Genomic DNA, 7963 nt, shown 5'->3' with positions numbered 1-7963 from the left:
GGTCCCGCCGCAGCCCCCGCCGGCGCTGGGGAGCCGTTCGCCGGCCTCGCGTCGTGCACACAGCGTGGTGCTGCTGCAGACCCTCACGGGAGAGAATCTCAGCGTTTCTGTAGCCTGCACAGAAATGTCTCTTCTTGGCCTCACTGCTATCGGTGGCTGAGTTAGGTGGTTTACAGCTCCCTTGTCCCTCTTCTCTCCTCTGACTCACTTAAACCCAGTTATGTCTGCACTGCAGTTCTAGAGCTGCGTTCTGCAGAAACAGCAGAGCTGGACATGAAGAAGCGTGTCAGGGTATGGATGTTTGGCTAAGCCTGTTGCAATCTACTCTTTTTTTCTGACATTAAAGCCCCTTGCTTCAGGTGGAAGTTATTTCAGCAAGACCATGAAATGAAGCCCACATACCGATTACTTACTGTTCTGGAGAGTAAGACTGGGCAGGATTCTTAACTCGTGTAAATCAGTGTAGTTTAGATGAAATCAGTGGAGCTCTGCTAATTTACCCTGGCCAATTTGCCATCACTACAGCCAAGCGATTGATTCTTTTGTCTGCTTTGCTGTATCCTCTTCCGGCTGAACCTACTGAAATCAGTTTTTGCCACCCCTTTGCAGCCTCCTGTGGGTTCCTGATGGTTATGGTCACCTAGGGATTTGTAGGAGACTTAGCTGAATAATTTCCAAGGTCCCTTTTTGCTTGTGAGCTGTGCCTTTCCCTTCTCAGTGCTTTCAGCTCCCAGTGTAGCTTTTGCATTCTGTGTTGTCGTTCACTGGCAGTGCCAAGGCTGATTACATTTGCTGCCTTTGTCCTTTTGTGATGTTCCTTATGCCTGGAATATCCTCCTGGCACTGATTCAGGAAACCACTTTTTTTTTACCACCCTCTGTGAAACTCATTTCCAGCACAACACCCATTAGATGAGCTGATACAGGGGAAAAAAAATCAGAGTGTTTTATTACTGGCTGTGGCTTTCTTCACCGACTATGGATTTGATCCCAGGGCATCCTTTCCTGAAGTTTTCTTTTTTTTTATTGTATTTTTTTTTTTCACTTTTGCTGCTTGATATTTCAGGCATTTTATATATTCAGACAGTGACTAGAATCCATGGGGACTACCCCTACATACATCCCAAATGCGAGTTTTAATACTAATCTCTGCAAAGTCTGCCTACTGAGATGTGTTCATCCTGTAGATTTGGAAGTGTAGCTGCCTCTCCCATGGGATGGGACATGGTCATAATTATGCAGGGAAGTTTTTAAACACCTGATTGTCTAAAAATATGGGAATTTGGAGCATGGTGATTGCCAGGTAGTCTGAGATTACTGGTCCACCCAGGTCCCTGTGTCCTGTTTCTAGCAGTAGCCAGTGGAAGAGGAGAAGGAGGTACAGGAGATGCTGCAGTAGGTGTGGAGTTGCTCATGTCTATCAATATTTCATGCTAAGTCTGCAAAGAAAGAGACTGTTTTAAGCCTTGAAACATGATTTTCCCATCTATTTTCCTATACTCTTTTATTGCTAAGTATTTTAACTTCAGCTACTGTTGGCAATGTGCACTTCTCATTCGCTCTTTGAAGCTGGCTGTGTGTGATGATTAGAGCTTGTAGGTCACTGGAGAATTTTGTGTGTGAGCAGGTGGTGAATTTTAGCTGTCCCTTGGCTTGTAGCACATAAGCATAGCAACCAACTCAGTGACAGCAGATTTGGTGCCAAGACTAGGTGTCACCATTTTGCTATCATCAGTAACCTGGACTGCATGCTGTGGCTGGGACTTGGTTTGAGGTCCTTCTCAGCTACTGATGCTCACTTGGGTAGCGAAGGCAAAGGAAACCACGATGTCAGTGCCAGTGATAAGTTTGTGTTTTCTGTTCTGTCTCTGCAAGGAATAAAGGCATACAAAGGAGTGAAGCCGACAGTCTCAATTACATTTAAAAGTGAGCATGACCAATCCACCTGGAAACTGATGGGGGTGTTAACAATAATTCTGTGGGACTTCAAAGTCCAGCTCTGAACTTGGAAGAAACCTTCCTCCTTGGTAGGAGAAATGCATTTTGTTTATCTCTCCTGTCAATCTGGCAGCCACTCTGAGTGAGGGGACTCTTCATTATTAATAATCCCACGAAGTAGTATTTTAAATTTTTATGGTTTGCACTTTGCAGCACCTGAACCACAATATATTACATACGCCGTGGCAGTGAATTGGGAGTTACAGCAAGGCTGCATGTCCTTTTCCAAATGAATAATTTAAAGTTTTCACAATGCCAGTTATGTTAAGTATTATTATTCATTTCTTCAGGGAAAACCATAGAGCTCAAACGCAAATATGAAGAGGCAATAAATGACGTTACGTTTAGCCAGTCTGAGACAAGACTCAGAATTCATATCAGTTCGTTTTCTGAAACACTTACTTCATCCCATTGCTGGAAAATCCTTTTTAAGGTTCCTTGCTTAATGTGATATTTTTCCATTTGTCAAATTTCACGTCTACTCTGCTCCTTTCTCCTCAAAGCAAATGCTTTTAATATAGTCCACTTGGTTAGAAGCTTGCTTTCTTCTTTCTTTCAGCATCCCAGATCTCTAGATTTCCCAGCACTCTCCTACTGTTTACTTTCTCAAGGTTGTCGATGATGGATTTCCTGCTGGTGTACACAGATTCTCATCTGTTGTTTCTCACCTCTGTACACCTATAATTTTCCAAAGCATCACTACAGAGAAGGTGCCTGGTCCTGCATTCATTAAAGCTGAGGAAAGGTTTCATATTGATTCCAGTGGTGTCACTAGCTTTAAGCCTAGAATAATAAGTGCATTTAGGTTTTAGGGCTCGATAAATGTGTTAGCAAACAGCATCATTAGAAAAATCTTGCTTGTGTGGAGCAGCATGATAGATATGGCTTGTTGTCCTGGCACGTCTGGGTTTTTGTAACTTTTACAGGCCATTCTCTGCACACTGCTACTGAGCTCTTGCAGAAAAGTGTTTGAGGGGTTGGAATGAAGAACCAGAAGAAAGAGAGAGAATAGGAAGTAAAAACCTTTCAAGGCATAGAGAGTGCTATTACATCCACTAACCAGGATGATTGAGGACAGCGATTCTGCAGGGAGCTGCCATTTTCCATAGAGTACCTGACTTCCTACCCACCCCAGCCACATCATGCTAGCCCCTAATCCCAAGAATGTTATATGGAGAATGTGCTGGAGCTACTATTACCAGTCTGTTAATGAAAACCAGAGAAAACACGGTGTGCTGTAAGGATCAGCCAGCTGTGCTCTTCTTCCTGACTCAACCACCAGTTGCTGGTGTGACTCAGCACATTGCTAAGCTTTTTTTTTTTTTTTTTTTTTAATCCTACTCCTCCACCAGTGATATGGGTATACTGGGGTTATGCTGGTATGTAAGGTGCTTTGAGTGGTCTTTGCTGGAGAATTCCACAGGAGCCCTAAGCATCACTATTGTAGCTGGCTGTGGGAAGGTGCCTGAAGGCAGCTTAAGCTCTGATCTGGCCAAACTGCTTAAATGCACACTTAACTTTAAATATCTGACTAAAGCTGCTGATGTTAATACGACTACTTGCATGCTTAAGTGCTTTGCTGAATTGGAAGTTGATGAATTCAGATGCTAGATAAACTTGGTTATGGAGGAAGCTGCAAGGATCTCAGTGTAGATTTCTGTAATTAGACATGTCTTTTTCCTGGTCCATGGAAGCCTTTTTCTCTCTTCCTGCACTTTCCTATAGTCAGTCTGCAAGCTTCATCTATTAAGTAACTTTAAAAGAACAGTTTTATTTTGAATGTAAAATGAAAAAAGACCCGGGTAATTTATTTATGTCCCCTTTGTTACATCTGCCATAAAGAGCACAGTCTCTACAATTTAAAGGTGGATTGTCTCTGGGAAATACTTTGAGAACTTTAAGAACAGGTCTTTAAGAACAGGTCATGGCAGCAACATAATTTGCAGGGAGGTCCCCTGAGCTGGTATTCATCTAAGCTCCATCCACAATACAGACTTTAGAGGACTGCAGAGGTCCTGGACTAAGCTGGCAGGGAGGCTGCTCTCTTTGGTGGACGATTACAACACAGAAGGTGGGGCACAAGCATAGCCTGGGGCTGGATCAGGGCCTAGATAATGAAACACAAAGACTGACAAATGCCCAGGGAAGTTCAGAGGGTATTTATCCAGTAATCACAAAGGCTCAGACATTCTGAAAAGCTCATGGGACTGTTCATGCTTTTTAATATTCATTTACAGGTGTGCAGGTTGCTTCATGAGATGAACAAAAATAACAATAATTCTCTGCCCCATTAAGCTTGTGGTAAGGGATGCCAGCCTAAACTTGCCACACCCTCCTCACCTTGAGGAGTAGGAGTTGAGACAAGCCTTAGGGAGTGTGCAGGAGGAGGTGAGAGCTCAAGGAGGCAAATGGAGAGAACAGGCAGAGTGGTGTTTCTGCTGTGGGGGTGGAGAGGGGGCTAGTTATCTTTTCTGGGAGTATTCAAGAGACTACTTATCCATTTAGGCAGTGGTTCGATTGTTTGCATTTATTGTCTGTACTCAGGAGCATTTTGTCAGCTCTGGAGGTTACACCCTCAGAGCAGTTCGTTTCCAGCATTACAGAGATGGGACTGAGGAGATGGGCATTTCTTTCACTTCAGTTTGCTTTGAATTGCAACCTACACAGGACCCCAATTTTATACTCCCTTTCACCAGTTTCAATCAAGAATAACTCTACTGAAGTCAGCAAAGCTGCAAAACGGACAAGAAGAGGAAATGAGAATCATTCTGTTTGCTGTGGTTTGTAATAAATGCCAGTAGCTCTCCCAGGAAACCTGTCGTGATGTGAGATGAATGTACCTTGTTTGCATTGAAACAGTGGGATCCTGGGCTCAGATGGAACTGCTCTGGGGCAGCCAGTGATAAATGAACACTGATCATTGCGCTGACTGTGGAGTCAGTGGGGGTTTTATTACTGTACATCCAACAGCAATTTGGTTAGAATTTCTGGGAGACTTTACTGCCACGAATTTTTTTCTCAGTGACAAAATGGTAAGAAAAGGTGAAAAAGGAGTGGTGGCAGGGAACAGGGGCAGGACGAATCTTCTTTCTCACCCAATCCAAATCAGAAAACTGGAAAATGAAAACAACCCAAGTAGCAAAACCCCAATAATGCTAAAACTATAGGAAAAAAATTCTCTGTAAGATTAATTATTATTTTTCTAAATTTGCACTTAGATTAATAGTTTGTGACACTCACAACTGACACATGCATGGGAGGCTGTCAGTGTAGCTAAAAACTGTGTGTGGGGCTGCCTGTGTACCTGTGTGTTGTCTGACTGTGCACGTCCGTCTCTTGATACTGCTGAGGTAGCTCTGACTGGGGTGGGCTCAGTAGTGCAGGAGGCTCAAGGAGTGTGATGAACACAACTCACTTTCCAGAAGCCTTTGCGTGGGCATCCCAATGGCAGCTCGTTGGATGGAGAGGGGGTGAGCATTGCTGGAAAAGTGGGATCCATGCTCAGGCTTATTTATTTGGACTGGAGGGGCCTGAACAAGAGGTAGCTCTTTTCTTCTAAGTGTGCACCTCATGCCTTCTGCAAAATTGCATTTTTGTCATTACTGCCACAATATTGAATGCTACCCACACACTACAGGTTTTTAGTTTCCTCTTTGTCCTTTGTCATTTTATTTCTGTGCTGTCCTTTAAAGAGGAGACCTTACTGACTGCCCTGTCTTTCTTCTGCTGAGTAATTCCACCAGGTGTCTGACAAAGATACTTCTGGAGAGCAGATATTTAGCTTTTGCAATGCCAAAAGGTATTGAGCAAAGGTACTTCTTCCCTCCCCTACTAAAGCTTTTTGATACCTCTGCAAATCATGGACCAGCAAGATGACTATGGCTCTACGCACACACATTTCACTGCTGGCACTGTCAGCAAATTGTGTTTCAAGTAGCTTCTGATCTGGCTGGGGATTGAGCTAGCTTATTTATTTGCAGGCATGACTAACATTGCAACTGGACTTAAATATGATGCCTTGTGGAGGACTGTGTGGGTTTATTTTCACTCTCATGCTGTATCCCTGGAGAGAGCATAATTCAGACTTTCCTGCTTGTAGGATATTGATTGAATATAGCAGCAGTTAAATATCCATAAGAAAACTGGCATTAATGACAAAGAATGGAAGAAAATTATATTATGTCTAGAAACAAATAAGGCTTTTAATTTTTTTTTCTCATATTCTGGCTTCATGGTCCTTCATTAAGAGAGTTTGTGGAAAAGCCCACATGTATATTTAAAAATTTTGCCTGCAACTAAGCTTTTTATCAGGCAGGAAGGATGTGAAATTGGAAGAATTGGATATTGTGACTTGTAGGCTTGAAAAGGAGTGTATGTAATTTCTAAACCCTGTTTGACAGGTATTGATGGCTGACATTCTCTAATTTGCTGTACTGGGTTTACAGAAGGCCAGCGAGAAAACTTGGAAGCTAGGTGCCAGCTGCTTGGAGTCCTGAGTGCACTTGCCTCCTTTTGAGTGAGAAAATGAGGTTGTTGCTTGTTTGTGACTCAGAACTAACCTGGGCCTGTTCACCTCGGCTGAAGAGGGGGCTTTGCTTTGCTTTGCTTTGCTTAGTCCCCAGTGTGCTGGACTGCGTTTCAGAGCCCAGTGGGGTTTCATTCCATAGTAGGTTCAGAGTAGGCTTAGGGTGCATCCCAAACCTGCCAAAGCAGCCTTGCCCCCATGTGCCATTTCCCATCATCTGTGTTGTGTCATCAGAAATCCTGAGTTCCAAAATGCTAATATAAATATATTTGGGTGGCTTTTTGTCCCCTCATATTCCCAAGTGTTAATGTTGCAAATGCTACTGTAATAAATACTATTGAGAAGGATTTGCTGAAGGATGTAAATATTCATCAGTCTTTAATGATTTGCATTTGAATCCAGAAAATTGGCTTATAACTTCTCACTGATTTTCTCTCACTCTGATTTTCACAAGGCATTAAGTGTGGGAGGATTAAATACCTGGGGTTTTCTCTGGTCCAAATGAGACTTTGCTATCGTCATTTAGAAATAAGTTCTTCATTAGCTGGTAACTCAACCTTGTGCACCATTTAATCTCTTTCAATCCTTCAAGACTTTTTGTTTCTAACAAAGAGCTTTAGGATCACTCTTGTCACTCTAGTACGAAGGAGTCACCACTCCTGGAGTATTTAATTTTCACTTTGGGAAGGCTGACGGCTGCAATGCAGAATGGGGAGACCAAAAAATGGACGTGTTGGCCCAGGCAGAGAGAGCTTTGATGTTCTTTTTATCCTGTTGTGTTTAACCTATCCAAACTTTGCAAACCACACCAAACAGTTGTACACTTTGTGGACCTTGTCACTGGTTAGGGAATCCTGTGCAGAACTGCAGGAGTAGCGTGTGCTGAACCACAGCCCCCTCTCTAGGGGTGAGCCTTGGCTCTTGTCCAGTGCTGAAGACAGGCTGTGTTGTCTCCTGCTCCTCCAGCTCGAGTAAGATAGTGTGGCTATGCTGCAGGTTCTCCCGGTGCTATTTAGCTGCATTGGCTCATGGATGGGTAGTCTGTGAAGGTTCTTGTGTATAATGGGATGGATACACTCGCTCCTCTGGAGGGCTCTTAGTTTCAGAATACAGCCCCAGTGACTGTCCCCTCTAGGAGCAGTTGGCATTAGGTGTTATCTTTTTTGCGTTCGCAGTGAGTACGTTTTACAAAAAAATATTTAGGGTCATTCTAGATTACAAATAAATTCAGTGTAGACTAACAATACAATTTTGGTAATTTCACTGTACGCTTTTAAAAGCCACTTAGGGCTTCTCCATTGGTGTAAGATACCTCATTTTTATAAGATGAGCAAGACCTGGAATAGTCAGCAAATGACACTGAAGCCTTCTGGAGAATACCCAAGGTGATGGGATGAGATTAATATGGGTAATATGGAGTCTGAATAAATGAGACACCAAG

This window comes from Merops nubicus, unplaced genomic scaffold (genome assembly GCF_000691845.1).
Source record: "Merops nubicus isolate BGI_N331 unplaced genomic scaffold, ASM69184v1 scaffold16378, whole genome shotgun sequence".
NCBI classification, from domain to species: domain Eukaryota; kingdom Metazoa; phylum Chordata; class Aves; order Coraciiformes; family Meropidae; genus Merops; species Merops nubicus.
Note: the sequence above shows the minus strand (reverse complement) of the source record.